Raw genomic sequence first — 21365 nt, forward strand, 5'->3', positions numbered from 1 at the left:
AAAAAAAAAAAAAAAAAAGTTACTAACACCAAAAAGTCTGAGAACCACTGTTACATGTGACCAATAAAAGATTGCTTATAATGAACAAATGAACTCAAAGAAATGCAACCATAATTTAAGTGTTCCCCAAACTACCCAAGCCATTAAGATTTTCTCATTTATCAGTACTGAGTAAAATATTTTTAAAATTTTCCACTGTTTCTATTGTTCTAGCTCTCTCTTCATTTCTTATATTGCTTTTCTACCTCTTTCTCTTGATCAGAAATGCTACATGTTTGTCTAAGTTGTATAAAGGCCCTTTTAAAGAATCACTATAAAGAAACTTGAATTTCACAATTTTTTTGTGTGTTTTCCAATTTACTAATTTCTACTTTTCTACTTTTCTATTATTTATTTTATTCAATTTTTCTTAATTATATTTTGTTTCTATTTCTCAGAGTTTAACACTGGGTTTATTTTCATTATTTCACTCTTCATATCCACAACAGAGTTTGTACTTTTCTACTATTTTTAAGAGGCCATTAGAATATATATATAATTCATTTTTTTGACTATTTCTTCTAGGTCAATATTTATCAAGCATCCATTATTATGACCTTTTAAACAGAATAAAATATAACAACTAGTCAAGATGCTATTTCTATTCATTAGGTCCTCAAATATTTAAGCTAAACAGCTGGCTACCCTCTCAGTACTATGCCAGGTGCCTTGTCAAATGCAAAGCTGAACCCTCAAATGTTTGATGAGTACAAGAATATATATTCTTGTGAATCAATTAAAAAACAGTTGATACTAGCAAATAATTATAGACTAAATTATATAAGCTATATAAAGCAGATGTGTGAGAATAAACTATCATCTCCTACCTCAACAACAGAAAATTCTAGAAGATCCATACAGAGAATGTGGGGCTATTAAGGCAAGAACTGTATTTGGTTTATGACAAGCAATGCTTAACTCAAGGTGAAATAGTTCTAAAAATACAATGTTCTTATTTTTGTTTTCTTGAAAGCAAAGTGTATCAATGTTTGCTCAACATTTGCTAATATTTTCAATTAATCGTTTTAAATCCCTAATAAACACTAGGGAAAATCAATTAATAAAATATCAGACAAGTTTGAGACCCGTTCCCCAGATTGTTTCAAAACCTAAGTCATATTTTATATTTGTAATTTTTTATTTTTCTGATTAGTATTGACAATTATTTTTGAATTACACTAATAAAGAGGGGGAAATGGAAACCTTTTAAAAAATCAAATGGCCACCCAACAATCAACTTAATTAAATGAGTTATTATATGTAAAAGAACTTAAATCAGTTCCTGATACATAGTAAATGTTCAGAGTGCTAGCTGGCTGGGTGTGGTGGCTCACGCCTATAATCCCAGCACTTTGGGAGGCCGAGGCCTCCTGAGGTCAGGGATTTGAGACCAGCCTGTCCAACATAGTGAAATCCCATCTCTACTAAAAATACAAAAATTAGCCGGGCATGGTGGTACACACCTGTAGTCCCAGCTACTCAGGAGGCTGAGACACAAGAATTGCTTGAACCTGGGAGCCAGAGGTTGCAGTGAGCTGAGATCACACCACTGTACTCCAGCCTAGGCAACAGAGTTGAGACTCCGTCTCAAAAAAAAAAAAAAAAGTGTTAGCTATAGCTACACACTTATCAAGTCCTTTCCACTTGACCAAAGAATTCTTACACTGTCCAGAAACTAACTGTAAAAAGAGTATTTTCGTTGCCTGGCGCGGTGGCTCATGCCTGTAATCCCAGCACTTCGGGAAGCCGAGGTGGGCGGATCACAAAGTCAGGAGTTCGAGACCAGCCTGGCCAACATGTAGAAACCTCATCTCTACTAAAAATACAAAAATTAACCAGGCACAGTGGCGGGCAACTGTAATCCCGGGAGGCTGAGGCAGGAGACCTGCCTGAACCTGGGAGGTGGAGGTTGCAGTGAGCTGAGATCGCGCCACTGCACACCAGCCTGGGTGACAGAGCAAGACTCTGTCTTGGGGGGGAATATTTTCAGCCTGGTGTAGTGGCTCACATCTATAATTCCAACACTTTGGAAGGCCGCAGCAGGAGGATCATTTAAGTCCAGGAGTTCAAGACCAGCCTGAGCAACATAGCAAGACCCTCATCTCTATTAAAAAAAAAAAACAATGTTTTTAGTTGGCTGGGTGGCTGGGCACAGTGGCTCATGCCTGTAATCCCAGCACTTTGGGAGGCAGAGGCAGGTGGATCACCTGAGGTCAGGAGTTTGAGACCAGCCTGGCCAACATGGCAAAACCTCGCCTCTACTAAAAATAATAAAAAAAAAAATTAGCCAGGCATGGTGGCACGTACCTGTAATCCCAGCTACTAGGGAGGCTGAGGCAAGAGAATGGCTTGAACCCAGGAGGCGGAGGTTGCAGTGAGCCGAGATCGTGTCACTGCACTCCAGCTTGGGCGACAGAGCAAGACTCCATCTCAAAATAAATAAATAAAATAAAAAATAAAAGTAAATTAGCTGGGCATAGTGGCCTATAGTCCCAGCTACTTGGGAGGCTGAAGTGCAAGGATCGCTTGAGCCCAGGAAGTTGGAGCTGCAGTTAGCTGTGATCGCACCACTGCATTACACCCTGGGTGACAGAGTGAGACCTTATATCAAAAAATACGTAAATATTTTGCTCTTTATTTAAAAGTAAAACTAAAGGCCGGGCGTGGTGGCTCATGCCTGTAATCCCAGCACTTTGGGAGGTTGAGGCCGAAGTGGGCGGATCACAAGGTCAGGAGATCGAGACCATCCTGGCTAACATGGTGAAACCCTGTCTCTACTGAAAGTACAAAAAATTAGCCAGGCATGGTGGCAGGCGCCTGTAGTCCTAGCTACTCGGGAGCCTGAGGCAGAAGAATGGCGTGAACCTGGGAGGCGGAGCTTGCAGTGAGCCAAGATCGCGCCACTGCACTCTAGCCTGGGCTAGAGCACAGCTTTGCTGGTAATAATACATTCTTTCAAATTTGTACCAACATAATGGTATGTGTTATTATAACAAAGTAAGAGAATATGCTACTTTGAAGGCACATAACTTTGCTTCTAAAAAGCTTAAAATTCTACATAAAGACCATGATTTAAAAATAAAAGCTGCACTAAATATGATTTTCTCCTTTTACAGATAGCACGACAAAATGACCTGTCCAGGTCATAGTTTAAGTGCAGGCCAGAAATCTGTCACCTAATCTCTAGGGATCTCTCTACCAACTGAATAGAATGTTATAGGTCTAGCCAAACCCCACAGCTTCAGAACCAGGAGATCTCACAGTGTTATTTATCTGTGGTTCTGGAGTATTCAAACCAACAGGTCTTATTAGAAAGCTTAGACCCATTTGACAATGAATGATTAGGTTTATGTTACTCTATGGCAAATCTAAAGGTCATACCAAATTCATTATCATCACCTACAAACATCTACTAGGGATTTGTTATAAGTAGTAAATCCATCTAATGAAGTATGAAATATAAAGCCATAATATAAAGAAGTATAAGATTTTATCCCTGCCTTCAGGGATGTATTATATAGTTAGGAAAGAACACACCCATAAAACAACAGAACAAAGTTATGCCTGCTAAGTGTTAATATAAGTGGTACATTCATTCCTGGACAATTATTTATTGAGCAACTGAGAGGGAGCAGAGCATAGTGGTTAAGGGCACAGACTCTGAAGCCAGTTTGCCTGCTTTTCCTTATTTAAATTATTAACCCTCTCTGTGCCTCTGTTTCCTTCCTTGTGAGAAATAAAAATAATACCTACATAGGGGTAAAAACCTAGCTTTCAGAGCTGATGAGATTTACATTAGTTAATACAGGTAAAATGCTTAGAAATATACCAGACACATAGTACATTCTCAATAAAGATTAGCCATTAGAAATATTACCTAATACAAGGAATACCCAGTAAAGACCGATTTCAAAGGAGCCAGTAACAAGGATTACAACGGTTAAAGGATTCTAGAAATAGGTTGAATTGAGCTGGGCCATGAAAAATGTGCTGGCCTTGAAATACAATAGAAGGATGACATTCCAGGCAGAGATCACAAAAAAAATAAAGGTATCAATACTCACAATGTATACATGGAACAATAAACACAACATTTTGACAAAAAATAAAAACAGTCCATGTAAGGTAGTCCTTCTCACCCTTTTCTACCACAGTATTCTTAAATGATAAAGAATGAACTTCCTGGAAAATTGGGTAAATGGCCTCAAATGGTCCCCCATAAGCTCAACATGCCTTCAAATTGTATCACGTTTTAGCTTAAAAAGCTAAAACTTCATGAAAGTTCTATTTGACTCCATAATTCAAACAGCCTTATTTCATTGAAAAATGTCCTCAAATAGTTACCAGTTATTCAATTACTCAATCTTTTTCATATTCTTTAGGTAAAATTGACATTCCAGGAAGATGTCTATGGATTCATGTACCACCAACATAACAGCACACTGTAAGGAACAAGTATACTTCTGTTAAAAAAAAAAAAAAAACGGCCGGGCGCAGTGGCTCACGCTTGTAATCCCAGCACTTTGGGAGGCCGAGGCGGGCGGATCACGAGGTCAGAAGATCGAGACCACAGTGAAACCCCGTCTCTACTAAAAATACAAAAAAAAAATTAGCCGGGCGTGGTGGTGGGCGCCTGTAGTCCCAGCTACTCGGAGAGGCTGAGGCAGGAGAATGGCGTGAACCCGGGAGGCGGAACTTGCAGTGAGCCAAGATCGCGCCACTGCACTCCAGCCTGGGTGACAGAGCGAGACTCCATCTCAAAAAAAAAAAAAAAAAACAAAAAAAAAATGACACACACACACACACAAAATCCATGCATACATGGAAATACAACATAGGAAAGAGGTAGTATTACAAATCAATGTGGAAAGAAATGACTACTAAATAAATGCTTGAGACACACTGGCTTTCTAGATAAGGAGAGAAAAAAACTAGATCCCTATCTTTCACCCTATACACAAAAAGAAATCCCCTATGAACAAATGACTAAAGATCAAAGAGAAAACTTGAAACTTTTATCAAATTATAGGAGAATATAATTATGAGATCAGGGCAGAAATTTCCTAAAAGTAACTTTAAAAATTTAAACCATGTAAAGGAGATTGATAAATTTCATCTTATCAAAATTTAAGGCCAGGTGTGGTGGCTCACATCTGTAGTCCCAGCACTTTGTGGGGGCCAAGGCTGAAGAAGCACTTGAGGTCAGGAGTTTGAGATCAGCAAGACCCCATCTCTAAAAACAACAATTTTAAATTTAAAACTTCTCGTAAGTGGGAGGGGAAACACAATACTATTAAAAGACTTGCCACAAACTAGAAAACAATTTTTTCATCATACATAAAAGATGATATTCATACTATATAAAGAGGTTCTATAAATCAATAAATGATGCTACAGAAAAATGAGTGGATTATATGAACAGGCAAATTACACCACACAAATCCATTGCTTCTTTTTTTTTTTTAACAAACTTATTTCCTCACTTAAAACTTGATTTTATAAAACACAAAAAAAAAATTTTAAGAGTTCTGTATCACAGAACATTAAGCAGTACAAATATCCATCACTTCATAGGTTCAAGTTACATAAAGTCAAATAATTGGAAACTGATTAAATAGGGAAAACTATACATGAAATGAAGGTCAAAAGGAGCTACACAGCAATATTTCATTGTTTATAGATTATTAGTTACTTTCAGGACTTTAACAAAGATTCTGAATATTTAGACTTTCTTTGCTGTATTTTATACTTAAATATTTCCCTACCTATACTGAGTCAAGCTACTTGACCAAAACATCTGATTTAGGAAAGCATTTAGCTTTACAGCACAAGTTTTTCCATCTACAGTTACTATCTTCAAAGGAATATACATCACAATGTTGACAAAAAAAACTCCTGGTTCCTTTTGAATAATGTGCAATAAATTCATGATGTTAACTCCATGGTGAGTCAAATAGGTACCAAAAAATAAAAGGAACAATTACACACAGTTCAGTAAGTATCATTTTGGTTTTCTCCATGTAAAAATTAACCAATGAAATAAAACATATCAACTATAGATGACTTGATTTCAAGAAAACCACATTTCAAAATTACAATTACATTATTTCCTTATGTCATCCTCAGTCATTGACAGGAATTTTGTAGGCCACCATGCTATTTACTTTGTGGATTGTAGCAGTAAATGAACAAAGGCGGACTTCCTCAGAATTGGTAATAAACTGTGGTCCCGACTCTTCCCATTTTTCAGGTACAACTAAATCTTTGTCTGTGTAAATCAGCAGATCAAACGAACAAGAAACTTCCAACAGCGGCAGAAATGTCACTGTAGCTGTGATCTGTCTGATGACTAAACAGATTTCATCCTGGATAGCTGAGACTTTTCTCTGGGTGCACTGTCATCTTTTGCAGTCTTGTCACACTCAATATCAAACTGCCATCTTTCCAGGACCTCACCACTTTCAATATTTGAGATAACTACAACCAGTTTCTGAAGTAACACTTGTATAACCAATCTTTTAGTTGTTCCACCACATTATTTAGGTATTTTATGAGCTCAAGATCAGTAGTTACAAGAAAGGTGAGTCCGTATTTCTGCACTCAAGTAAAGGTTTCAGATGGATAAATGCCACGCTGATATAAAATGCTGTTGATGACGAATGAGAAGAACTCGGCCACGATTTCAGCACTCCCACGCAGGGTGATTCCCTGCTCCCAGGAGAGCTGCAGCACCATGGCCAGGGACACAAACAAAGGCAGCGCTTTCACTAGGCGGACAGCAACCACAGCGGCTCAACTTCCCCGCCAAGAGTTTCAAAAGTAACGACCATCCACTTGCTTCTTAGAGTAAGTTCACTCTGGCCGGAAACAGCTTCTTTTTTTTTTGAGACGGAGTCTCACTCTGTTGCCAGGCTGGAGTGCAGTGGTGCGATTTCGGCTCACTGCAATCTCCACCTCCCGGGTTCAAGCGATTCCCCTGCCTCAGCCTCCTGAGTAGCTGGGATTACAGACGTGCACCACCACACCCAGCTAATTTTTTGTATTTTAGTAGAGACGGGGTCTCACCATGTTGGCCAGGATGGTCTTGATCTCCTGACCTCATGATCCTCCTGCTCAGCCTCCCTAAGTGCTGGGATTACAGGGGTGGGCCACCGCGCCCAGCCGGAAACAGCTTCTTAAGGATTCTACTTATTTTGTTTCAATAGGAAACTTTCAAGAGAACAGGACAAACTATAGTCCCAATGCTGTAGTTGATTTCCTGGCCATAACAGATCATCATCCCACTTTAGAGTCCCCTCATCCTCTGCTAGCACTTATGCTGGTGTAAGCAGCTTGCCAGTAGAGCGATCCAGATCCTTTTATCTAAGAGGTTTGAAACTCTGGTTACCATGCCCTTTTTAGGCAATGGCTATTGTATTTGTACATTTATTAAAATAATGGGCTTGGGAACACCATGAGACATATCAGCGGATCCCCTGAATGCCAGACATATTCTTCTCTGTCCATACTGTGATGATGATCAGAGTCAATTACCCTTGCCAGGATGGTGACTCCTTTTCTTCCCTGGTGATTTTGGCAAGAGGAGCCCAAAGTGACCAGACAGCAGGCATGGCTTAAAATTTAATGGAACTCTCATTGTGTCTGTTCCCTAGTAAGGCATTTCTACTTCTGGAGACAAGAACCTCTAAGCCCACAGGGTCTAAAGCTATATGAACGGAAAGCATAAATTCCTCAAGTAAGGATTGGGTGTGATAGTAAATGAGACCACTCCTATTCCATCCCTTGGTTGTTGAACTCGTGTACATATTACCTATTGAGGATACCTAATATAATGAATATCCATATGATAGCCAAGCATTCTGGAGGGATGGTACCCATTCTTGTAGAGGATCACCTCCAATCTGGCATCTCAGTTGTACCTTTATGAGCCCATTACAACTGTTCTATCAATCCAGAGGATTATAGGTGGAGCAGTATGAGTTAAGACCAGTGGATTCATGAACTTTGGCCCACTGCTACACATCTTTCTTGTAAAGTGGGACTCTTGGTAAGAGACAACATTACTCAAGATCCCGTATTAGTGGATGAAACACTCTGTAAGTCCTCAGCTGGTGGTGCTGGCTTTGGACTTATGAGCAGAAAAAGCAAACATGTGGACCCAGAATATGTGTTAATCCCAAACTAGAAGAAATGTTGTCCCTTCCAAGGTGAGGGAAGGTACAGTTTTAGAGGCTTCCACTTGATCTTCCCCCAGTAGGATAGCACTTAACCCAACTGGTCAAGGAGCCAAGTTGAGAATTCTGCCAACTACCATGTATGTTGATTCCAATTACAAAACTGGGAACCAGAGAAAGGACTCTGATAACAGAGACACATTGTGAGTTAAATCTGGGCCAGAACTCTATTTATTATAATTATCTGAGTCTCATACACCCCTCCCCATTCTAACAAGAGGAAGTCATAGCACTTTGGGTCCCCAGATTTCAATGTCATTTCACTCTGACCAATAATTCTTCATAGGTTTGCAGCCAAAACTGAATCACTGAAGATGACTAGGCAGAGCAAGCATCAAGTAGTAAATGGGCTGAATAGTGACTCAGAATCTTACAAAGAATCAAAACAAACCCACTATCACCAAGTTAGACCCAGAAAAGATTTCAAAGTCTGCCTGGCATTCCTTCAGTTGTTGCCAATAGAAATGAATTCTCAGACTGCTCTGGTTTGCTCCAGAACCCAGCCTATTAAATTCAGCCAACTAAGCGTAATCATCTAGCTATTTGTATGGCTATTACACTTGTTATGGTCTACTTTGTTCTCATCCTAATCTTTCCACTAGAAGATGCTTCTATAGATAGCATCTATAGAAGATAGATACTCCTAATGCTATGTTTTATATTCAGTTAGACACTTTGATGGCACAAGAGCAGACTGTATGGTAAACAAGGATGTAAACATGAAAGGTATCAGTGTAGAGATAACCTTTTCCCAATATTTATTATAATCTTTTCCCAATATGTATTATGGAATGAGAATGGGGCGACTAAGCAAAAAGAGGACCTCAACAGGTGAGCCATACAAGCAATTAAAAAAAAAATCCAATATAAAGGTAAAGAAAACAATTGTAAATTTAAAAGTATGCAGAAAATACATAAGATTAAATCAAATACCTTTATTTGAACTGCTTATGCTACATCAAAATTTTAAAATAGACTTAAAAACAAAAATTTGGGGGGGGGGGGGGGTGGGGTACAAGTAAAGACGAGGTCTTGCTATGTTGTCCAAGCTGGTCTCAGACTCCTGGCCTTAAGCAATCCTCCCAACTCAGCCTCCCAAAATGCTGAGATTACAGGCATGAGCCACTGCACCCATCCAAAAACAAAATCTTATATGCAGTAGAGTGTCAATAATGGGATTATACAAAGAGAAACACATACCTTACCTAGAGAGCTAGTTTCCTAAAGCTATTTAAGCATATTTCCCCTTCCCCCAACTACTCAAATTAACTTCCTAAAACACTATTCAAAGGCTGGGCATGGTGGCTCACGCCTGTAATCCCAGGACTTTAGGAGGCTGAGGCAGGTGGATTGCTTGAGCCCAGGAGTTCCATACCAGCCTGGGCAACATGGTGAAACCTTCTCTCTACTAAAAATACAAAAAAATTAGCTGGGAGTGGTGGTGTGCACCTGTAATCCCAGCTACTCAGGAGGCTGGGGTAGGAGAAACACCTGAGCCCGGGAAGTCAAGGCTGCATCAGGCAATGATCGTGCCACTGCACTCCAGCCTAGGCAAAGAGAGTGAGACTCTGTCTCAAAAAAACAAAAACCAAAACAAACAAACAAACAACAACAAAAAAAAACACAACACTATACAAGTCCATTTAAATTTAAATGTTGTACACCTTTTTCCTGGCATGACCACAATCACTCTGTTCTCATGTCCTCCCCATCACCCTCTGGAACCACTTACAGTGAATATGATCCAAAGTATTCTCAATACGTAATACATACTCATATTGCAGACACTTCAACCAATGATACTAGTTCTGGAATCCCACCATCTTTATCCTCAGTTATGGCCTCCCCTAACAGTATCTGCTCCTCCCTCCCCAGTACAGTTTTCACCATCTGGCTTATATGGTCTGGTATCCCTGTTCACCACTATACCTTTCATCATTTTCGGCAACTTGAACATCCTCATAAATAAGCCAGGCATTATCCTAGACATTTAATTCCTTGGACTGCCTCACTCCAATGATCTCTTGCCCCATCCCACTTAAGTCACTCACCCTCATATCTTCAGCCTGCAATCTTGTCATTATGAATATATATATCTCTCTGCTGAGATGTCTGTTTCTAGCATCTCACTCTCTGAACGCCTCTTCCTCTCCTTTCAGAAGACTTGCATTAAATACCACTACTCTATCCTTTGACCTCACAAGGAGCTCCCATCCACTGATACTACTACTTTTCCCTATTTATCACCCCTCTCAAGGTCCTAACTTCATCCTTACACAAGCATACATTACAGCATCTAGAATTAAAACCAATCCTTTGCAAATGCATTTAACTCACTTGCTCCTCTCCACTGTTATTCATTCCACCTGATCCATCTATGGTTGAAGCCATCTACCAGTCCATGACTGTATCGGAGCAGCTAAATTTTGCTGAAGAAAAACATCTCATAACCTTACTGGAAGTTCACACTAAAATTATTCACACTAAAATTAACACCACAGATCTCAGATGAACACTCAACACTGCCAGACATTCCTTCTACAATTTTTAATTAAAGTCATTTTCCCGTTCCCTGAATGAACCATTTCATACTTTCTTCTCTCTCCTCAGACTTCTCACATTTCCCATTCTCACCTCAATCATAGCTAGTGACCTAGCCTCATACTATAGAGACAAAAATAATCTCATTTCTGAACACCAATGCCATCAATCTACCTGTTTCTATAACCATAGTAACTGCATTCCTTCAGGTTAAAATGAAAGAAATATCTCTGTTATTATCTACAAGTCAATACCTCCCCTCCAGTTATGCTCTATATCCCACTTCCTAATCCCTACTCAAGTATTTTACTTTTATAATTATCTCCCCTTTCTCCTGCATTATGAGTTTCTTCCTCTTCAGAATCATTCTTATTGGCATGCAAGCATGCCTTAATATCAACAACCATCTTTTTAAATTGACTCTACATTCCTTTGCAGGTACCATCCAATTTCCCCACTCCCATTCACAGCAAAATTCCTGAAACAAGAGTTGTCTATACTGCTATGTCCCATTCTCTTTAACTCATTCTGATAATCTTTTATTCCTGACCTTCCACTGAAACAATTCTCATGAATTTTACCAATATCCTCAATCTTGCCAAAGCCAATAGTTAATTTACAGAGAAGAATTTTCTGTCCTCATCCAATACCACCTCTTAGCAACATTAACTGACCACTTCCTCCATCTGGGAACACTTTATTCTCTAGGCTTCTGTGACCTCACACTTAACTAGTTTTCCTATTACCTGTCTCTCTTTCTCTGTTTCTTTTTCTGGCTGCTTCTCCTCTGTAAACCATCTAAAAGTTGAAGTGTTCCAGAGTTACGTCGTGGGCATTCTTCTCCCCCTACAAATGATCATACCCAGTCTAAACAGCTGTAAATGTGCCTCCCAAATCTGATTACAGCCCTGATCTCATCCCTCAGCTCAACCAACCACCTAATCAATGACTCCTAATCAATAACAAAACATAAGTTTTGACTCCTAAACAATGACAAAACATAACAAGTCCAAAGCAGAATACTTGATTATTTCATACTGCTCTATCTGCTCCTCCCCCAGTTATTCCTATTTCACTAAATGTCACACAATCCACATAGTTGCTTAAGGCCAAAAACCTAGGAGGCTTCCTTGATTTTTCCACTTCCTAATTACCCACATCTAATTAATACCAAGACTGATGACTCCACATCTAAAATACATTCTAAAATACATCTGCTTTTGGCCATTTGCACTGTTATATGCCACTATCACTTATTACCTGAAGTACTGCTAAAGTTTCCCAACTGCTCTCCTTACTTCCACTACTTATCCCCAACCCTTACCCACCTTCTTCCTCCAAATGTATTCTCTACAGAACAGCCAAAATCGTATGTTTAAAATGAAAATTAGCTCATTTCTCACCCTTGTTCATGACTCAATGGTGTCTCATATTAAATAGCATAAAATACAAATGACTTACCACACGATTGAAGATGCTATATGATCTGACCCCTACCTAACTCTCCAGCTTCATTCCTATCATTCTACCCCTCTCTTCTTTCTTTCCTTCCAACATGCCAAGGTTATTCAAGCCTCAGGGCAACTGCATTTGTCTTTTCAGCCATACATTCTGTTCTTCCCAATCTTCCTATGGCTGCCTCCTCTCATCACTCAAGTATCAAATCAAATGGCACCTCTTTAGAAAGACTCTTACTGGAAACATTATCCCTACTCCTAAGTCCTCCACTTGTGCCACAAAACAGCCAAAATTCTTGTTAGAAATTGATCTGCCTTTTTAAAGATCTTATCCATCAGACAATATTTCCTCCTTAAAGAGGCCTTTTTTACCAACCAATCTAAAATTGATGACCCTGTTATTTTCTCTCATAGCTAATTATGCCAGATTGTCTCTTTGCAACTTAAAACCATTTTCATCATTCTGTGCTCTTCATTCTGTGCTGGAAACTACATTCATTTTCCAAAATCCCCAAGAGCAAGGCTCCAGTTTTGCTTCTACCTCTTGAGAACATCTTGAGAAACATCTGAAAAGCTTCGGAAGGCAAAAAGACAACAGAAGCATTACTGCTCCTTCAACAGCAAAGGACAGCACATGGGCATCAGCATATAACATATTAGGTTTCACTCACAGCTTTCAGGTACTCTTCTGTGAACCACCTGCTTCAAAGATAAGAGACAAGTGGAATCAGCAACAGCAGTTTTTCAACAATTCCCGTTCTTTCTGACTTTCTGAATGGGGCAGTTTCTCTTACGTTACTGTCTAGCCCTTCCTAACAGGTTTGTAAGCCTGTAATTGCCTGAATTAAATTCTTCATGGCTTGAAATATCTAGGGTGGTTTTTGTTTTCCTGACTAAACCCCAATTGATATATATCCTGCTTTTCATGGCCCACTTATCAAAATCAAGAATCTTATATTTCTTAATTTTTGTGTTTAATATCTGTCTCCCCAAATATATTATTCCATGAACACAGTGATCACATTTGTTATGCTCATTATCGGTATCTCAAGCCTTGTGTTTTGGTGCAAATAGTGGCTGAATGAATGTAACACCTTAGTAAAATATTTCCACTCACTACAACAAACATAACAACTCTAACTCTCAAAGTTTCTCTACAGTCTATCACAATTTCAACTCATTAAAATAAAAAACAGGCCGGGCATGGTGGCTCACACCTGTAATCCCAACACTTTGGGAGGCCAAGGTGGGCAGGTCACGAGGTTAGGAGATCGAGACCATCCTGGCCAACATGCTGAAACCCCCATCTCTACTAAAAATACAAAAATTAGCTGGATGTGGTGGCGTGTGCCTGTAATCCCAGCTACTCGGGAGGCTGAGGTAGGAGAATCGCTTAAACCAGGGAGTCAGAGGTTGCAGTGAGCCGAGATCACGCCATTGCACTCCAGCCCGGCGACAGAGAGAGACTCTGTCTCAAATAAATAAATAAATAAATGCTTTAAAAAATTAAAAAAAAAAACAACAACAACAGCAGCTCTTGGACTTTGCCTTCCTTACTTCATTTGCTTATTCAGACACCTCAAAGCCTTGGGATTACTCTTCATTTCTACCCAGCACTCTGGAACTCTTCCTCTTTCACTACAACAACACAATCAAGAAATCTCAGACTAGCTTTTTACTTTTAGACGTATAAGATCGTATACTTTGTGATTAACAAGAAATGAGGTTATCCTGTGATGAAACCACTAACACAATCTGAGTTTCTAATAGAAATATCTGATTTTGATTTTTTTTAGGAAAGCCAAGAATTCGCCTTTTTCTTTTTTTTTTCTTTTTTTTTTGAGACGGAGTTTCACTCTTGTCCAGGCTGGTGTGCAATGGCACAAATCTTGGCTCACTGTAACCTCTGCCTCCCGGTTCAAGCGATTCTCCTGTGTCAGCCTCCGGAGTAGCTGATTACACTAGTAGAGTACAGGCACCTGCCACCACACTGGGCTAATTTATGTATTTTTAGTAGAGACAGGGTTTTACCATGTTGGTCAGGCTGGTCTCAAACTCCTGACCTCAGGTGATCCACCTGCCTCGGCCTCCCAAAGTGCTGGGATTACAGGCGTAAGCCACCGTGCCCGGCCAATTCATTAACTTTTAATTTATTTATGTCAATTTCTTTAGAGATGTGGGGATCTCACTCCGTTGCCCAGTCTGGAGGCAGTGGTGCAATCAGAGCACAATGCAGCCTTGAGCTCCTAGCCTCAAAAGCAATGCTCCTGCCTCAGCCTCCTGAGTATGATTTTGATCTCAATTTTAAATTCCCTAGTGATTACTCTGTAATAAAACTCATAATCTAAAGTAATCTTAGAGCCCTTAAAAATGCGCTCTTTAATTCATCTAAACAAGTGTTCAACAAGGGAAAATGAAACCTTCCAGTACAACTGAAAGCAAGCATAAAATTGCTCTCCATTATTGTTTAGTTTTACAGAAAACTCCTATTATTCAGAGAACTAAAAGACTTTCAAAGAAAATTTACCCATCATAGAAAATGGATATTTATTCACTGAATTCAAAGCAATTCAATAAATATTTATTAGGTGCCCACCATGTAGCAGGCACTGGGAATAGTTCAATAAGCAAAACAATGATCCCTGCCCTCATAGAGCCTATATACTAACAGGGACAGATAAATTACGTAGTGTTAGAAGAGAAGAGCTAGGGAAAGAAGAAAATGTAGGGCAGGGTGAAAAGTGTTCAGGATAGTAGGGAGAGTGAGGTAGGCAAGGGTTGTAAGAAGATCAGAGAGGCTGGAGAATGATCATGTAAGACAGACGGGACTTTGTCTTAAGGATGCTATAAGGACTTTGGCTTCTACTCTGCATGAAATGAGGAGCCACTATAGAGTTTAGAATACAGAAGTGACAGAAAGTAAATTACTTATTTTAAGGCTCATTCTTGGCCACTGTGTGTGAAAGCAGACTATAGGGACAAAGGCAAAAGCAGGTAAACTAACGTATGAGCCACTACCATAAATTCGTGAAAACGAAGTAACAGAAGGGAGAGTAAAAAGTGGACAAATTCTCACCTTATACAGGCATTAACAGAAGAGGAATCAGAAACTACCAAAAAGCATGAAAAGGGGGAACAATCAGGGAAATGCATTTTAAAACCACAGTAAAATACCACTTCACATCTGAATTTTTTTTTTTAATTTTAAAGTCTGACAATACCAAATGCTGGCAAAGATGTAGAAAAAAAACAAACCTTCATACTGCTGATAGGAGTGTAAACTGTACAACCTCTTTAAAGAACAAAATGGCATTTCCTAGTAAAGTTAAACATGGACATGCCTTATTACCTAACAGTTTTATTCTACGTATAGATACTAGAGAAACCATAACTCATGTACACCAGTGGACATATACAAGAATGTTACAGCAGTATAATTTCCTATAGCAAAAAAGAAATTTGGAAACAATACCTATGTCCATTAACAGTAGAATGGATAAATGAAATGTAGTACAGTCTTGCAATGGAATACTATATAACAGTGGAAATGAACAAATGACAACTATGTGCATTAACATTGTGAATATCAAAAATATAACTCATAAACACAACGCTGAATGAACAAAGTAAGTTGAAAAGAACGAATATACAAATTAAGAACCCTCGTGCCTTTTGGCAGAAATATAAAATAACGCAACCATTTTGGAAAGCAGAATTTTTAAAAAAAAATTGAAAATAAAACTACCATATGATCTCACAATCCCACTGCTGGGTTAATATTTCAAAAAATATTTGAGCAGAACAGAATATTTGAAAAGAATATGTGAAAGGAACAGAATATATGAAAATAACAAATATATAAATTAAGAACTCTTGTATGTTTCGGTGGGAATATAAAATGGTGCAATCATTATGGAAAAACAGTATGAAGATTCCTAAAAAAAAATTTTAAATAAAACTACCATATGATCCAGCACCTCTGGGTAAATATTCCAAAGAATTCAAAGCAGGATCTCAAAGAGATATTTGCATACCCATGTTCATTGCAGCATTAACACAATAGTCAAGAGGCAGAAGCAACCCAAATATCCACTGATGGATGAATAGATAAGGAAGGTATACTATATACATATAATGAAATATTATGCACCTTTTAAAAAACGAAATCCTGTCATGGATGAACCTCAAGAATATTACGCAAAGTGAATAAGCCAGTCACAAAAGACAAATACTACATAATTCCACTTGTATGAAGTATCCAGTCAAAATCACAGAAACAGAAAGTTAAAAAGTGATTGTCAAAGGCAAAGGGCAGAAAAGAAGGGAAAATTAGTTTAATGGGTATAGAATTTCAGTTTTACAAGATGAAAAAGTTCTAGAGATTCATTGCACAACAATGTAAATATACTTACTACTGAACTATACACTTAAAAATAAAGGTTAAGATGGTGGCCAGGAGTGGGGCATCACTCCTATAACTCCAGTGCTTTGGGAGGCCAAGGAAGGAGGACTGCTTGACCTCAGGAGTTCAAGACTAGCCTGGGCAACATAGCAAGACTCTGTCTCTACAAAAAAAATATTTTAAAAACTAGCCATGTATGTGCCTGCAGTCCTAGCTACTCAGAAGGCTGAGACGGGAGGATCATTTGACCCCAGGAATTCAAGGTTGCAGTGAGCCTTGATGGTGCCACTGCACTCCAGCCAGGCAACAGAGTAAGGCTCTGTCTCTAAAAAAAAAAAAAAATTTTAATTTTTAAAGCAGTTAAAATGGTAAATTTAATGTTGTGTGTTTTTTACCACAGTAAAAAAAATCTTAGCCAGGTGCAGTGGCTCACACCTATAATCCCAGCACTCAGGGAGGCCAAAGCAGAAGGCTCACTTGAGCCCAGGAGTTCAAGATCAGCCTGCGCAACAAAGTTAGACCGCCATATCTGAAAATAAAATAAAATAAAATAAAATAAAAAAATTGGCCAGGCCTGATGGCATATGCCTGTGGTCCCAGCTACATGGGAGGCTGAGGCAGGAAGATCGCTTGAGCCCAGAACAAAGCTGCAGTGAGTTAATGTTTGTCCCACTGCACTCTACCCTGGGTAACACAGCAAGATCCTGTTTCAAATTTTTTTAAATATATCTTAAAAAAGAACACAAATATATAATGTATACACTTATATAGAATCCAAAACTAAATAGTATACTGTTTAGAGATCCAACAATATCTGGCCAATCTACGAAGAAAAGAAAAAGAATGACAAAATTCAAATAAGTAGTCATTTCTATGGGAGGAGGAGAAAATATAATAGAAAAAAGATAGAGGGTTCAAACTTACCAGTAATACCCTATTTCTCAATCCAGGGGGTTAGTGCACAAGCATTTGATTTGTTTTCATTATTCATTAAACTATATATATTATATATACACTTTTTGTATGTAAAAAAATAACTTAAAAATGTAAACTCAACATTATAATCTTAGGAGTAGGGTAACTTTTTGAAAATGCACATAGCATTGCCATCATCCACATTCTGATATAAAGGAGAAAAACAAAAAGGGTTTATACAAAGTGTATTATGGCATGGTGATTCAGAAGCAAAGGTTTGTCATCAATTAGGCCTAGCTGAATCTAAGCTGAGCCATTTACTAGTTTGTTTCCTTAGGCAAGTTACTTAGAATCTCTAAGCCTCAATTCCCTCATCCATAAAAAGTGGATATTTACAATACCTACCAATTAGAGTTATTATAAAGATTAAGTGAGATAATGAATAAAGAGCATTCAGTATTATGCCTAGAACACAGTAAACATTTCTGTGTAAGTAGTAGTAATTTTTAAAACCCTCCCAGGTTATTCTTATCTCCCTCTTGTCCACCTCCATTTGAAAGATTTTGATATTACCTGAAAGGAAGGTTAGAAAAATCCTGTTCAGAGATATAACTCTTAAAACCTTTATAATTTGTCCTTGTGTTTCTGTAGAACATATCATTTAAAACCAAAACAAAACTTTAAGAAGTCAACCAAGACCTTTAAAAGTCAACCAGGGAGAAAGTTATTAAACATGTAACTCTTCAAAATTACAAATACTATTGAAGACAACCACCTATTTATGAGCAGATACATTCTGGAGTTCTTAATACATAAGTAACACAATAATATTACACACTCAACCTCAAGCAGGAATGAAGTTAGCCATAATTCAAAAAACTAAACTGGGCCAGACGTGGTGGCTCATGCCTATAAACCCAGCACTTTGGGAGGTCGAAGCAGGTGGATCACCTGAGGTCAGGAGTTCGAGACCATCCTGGCCAATGTGGCGAAACACCAACTCTACTAAAAATACAAAAAATAAGGCCAGTCATGGTGGCTCACGCCTGTAATCCCAGCACTTTGGGAGGCCGAGGCAGGCAGATCATAAGTTCAGGAGATCGAGACCAACCTGGCCAACATGGTGAAACCCTGTCTCTACTAAAACACAAAAAAAAATTAGCTGGGTGTGGTGGCGTGTGCCTATAGTACCAGCTATTCGGGAGGCTGAGGTAGGGGAATCACTTGAACCAGGGAGCGGAGGTTGCAGTGAGCCGAGATTGCGCCACTACTCTCCAGCCTGGTGACAGAGTGAGACTCCATCTCAAAAAAAAAAAAAAAAAAAAATAGCCAGGCATGGTGGCATGCACCTGTAATCCCAGCTACTCAGGAGGCTGAGGCAGAAGAACCACTTGAACCTAGCAGACAGAGGTTGCAATGAGCCAATATCACACCATTGCACTCTAGCCTGGGCAACAGAGCAAGACTCCGTCTCAAAATAAATAAATAAATAAATAAAATTTAAATTTAAATTTTAAAAAAACTGAACTGTTCTTGCCTCCAAGATCAATTAGAAAACCCGGAAGGGTCTCACAGATATAATTACCACTTGGATTTTATTTACTTTCTTCAGCGATCCTCTATGTATCTTAAGTCCCTGAAAACAGGCCCCAAAACTGGCCTCAATTCTCCCCACAAGTGTAGAGTATCCAAAAAAGATCCCAGATGGACAAATTGTAGTAAAAAGAAATACTGAGCCAGACTAAGGCAGTAAGCTGGCCAGACAAAGCAAGGTGTGTTAGACTCCAGGTTTGCAGAGAGTAATCCGAATGTTCCAGGAACTCACAAAACCGTAAGTCGCAAATCTACAAAGCACAAGGGTTTCTTGTACATATTACCATTGAAATGCTCCTCCACTTTGCCTTCCAGAATGTAGTTTAGGTTTATATTGCACTTCCAATCCAAAAGTGTATTGTTAACACCTCAAGAAGCATATGGAAACCACTTCCCTGATCTGTTCCTATATTAAAAATGTTTACTATAAAAGAAACAGATCTCTGAATCCAAACCTTAACAACTTATTAAAGCAGAAACTCTCAAACTTGATTTACTTACAAACAATAGTTTTTATTATTGAATTGTTTCCTAACATTTTCTCCATATTATCTGAAACCATTTCCTATTTCTAAAAGAATATTTATTCTTGCATTTGTATTACTGTTTCAAATTTTCAACTATAATGTATTTGAAGTTCTAACAAACACCTACCCAATTCATCTTGTTGTTCAAAATAATTAAATTATATTAATAAGCCTCCCCAAAATGAAATCTAGTCATACAATGAATAGTATTAGATATTCATTAATTAATTGTCCCATATCTAAAAGTTTCTCAAAAAGATTTTTGTTTTTTTTTTTTGAGACGGAGTCTTGCTCTGTCACCAGGCTGGAGTGCAGTGGCGCAATCAGCTCACTACAACCTCTGTCTCCCAGGTTCAAGCAATCCTCGTGCCTCAGCCTCCCGAGTAGCTGGGATTACAGGCATGCGCCACCACACCCAGCTAATTTTTGTATTTTTAATAGAGATGGAGTTTCATCATGTTGGCCAGGATGGTCTCAATCTCCTGATGTCATGATCCACTGACCTTGGCCTCCCAAAGTGCTGGGATTACAGGCCTGAGCCACCACGCCAGGCCACAAAAAGATTTTTAAAACAAGATGAATACCCCAAAAAGGAGAGTAGTTTGTATTTCTTTTTCTCTTTTTTTTTTTTTTTTTTTAGACAGAGTCTCGCTCTGTCACCCAGGCTGGAGTGCAGTGGCATGATCTCAACTCACTGTAACCTCCGCCTCCCGGGTTCAAGCAACTCTCTGCCTACGCCTCCCAAGTAGCTGGGATTATGGGCGCCCACCACCAAGCCTGGCTAATTTTTGTATTTTTAGTAGAGACAGGGTTTCACCACCTTGGCCAAGCCGGTCTCAAACTCCTGACCTCGTGATCTACCCGCCTAGGCCTCCCAAAGTGCTGAGATTACAGGCGTGAGCTACCGCACCCAGTGGAGTTTGTTATCTAACAGATGCAATCCTTTTACATTATCTGAATCATCTTCTTAAAAATCACTTAAAAGAGAAATTAGTTAAAATTTTCATTTTAAAAGAATCATTTTTAAGTTATACATTTACCTTTATAAGTCAAGATTTTATATATTTCTAAGATTATAGGTTTTAAATTTATAGAGGCAGATTTTAAGGATTCTACATTTTAATTAAGAATATATCCAACCTCTGCTAGAGTCACAACCATATTACAAATAAAAGCTCAAAATTTTTAACACAGTACTGTGTATCTTAGATTGCCTAGAGGTATAAGATTTTTATATTCAGTCTAACCATAAATAGAAGCCATCATCAATAATCTAGTCCGGTTAGGCCTCTGTTTTCCAATGATTATTTTAATCTTATGAAAGCTCTATGGTTTTTTAATTTTTCGAACATTTTGTGTGTGTGTTATATAGCTTTCTTGCCACTAGCTTCTCCAGCACTAGACACAGCATCAGACTGTTTAGTTATATTCCAAACTTTGTTTTTAATTTTTTTTTAATTATACTTTAAGTTCTGGGATACATGTGCAGAACGTGCAGGTTTGTTACATAAGTATACACATGCCATGGTGGTTTGCTGCACCCATCAACCTGTCATCTACATCAGATATTTCTCCTAATGCTATCCCTCCCCTAGCCCCCAACCCACCGACAGGCCCCAGTGTGTGATGTTCCCCTCCCTGTGTCCATGTTTTCTCA

General features: G+C 38.6%; 1 protein-coding gene and 1 pseudogene across 2 annotated transcripts in view; both read right to left on the reverse strand.

Annotated features, from left to right (window-relative positions):
- MNAT1 (MNAT1 component of CDK activating kinase) overlaps window positions 1-21365 on the reverse strand; it is a 235133-nt gene that overhangs the window by 185051 nt on the left and 28717 nt on the right. The window lies entirely within an intron of this gene.
- Window positions 6162-6774, reverse strand: LOC116456136 (mitotic spindle assembly checkpoint protein MAD2A-like; annotated as a pseudogene).

The sequence above is a fragment of the Hylobates moloch genome, unplaced genomic scaffold (genome assembly GCF_009828535.3).
Source record: "Hylobates moloch isolate HMO894 unplaced genomic scaffold, HMol_V3 SCAFFOLD_16, whole genome shotgun sequence".
Taxonomy (NCBI): Eukaryota; Metazoa; Chordata; class Mammalia; order Primates; family Hylobatidae; genus Hylobates; species Hylobates moloch.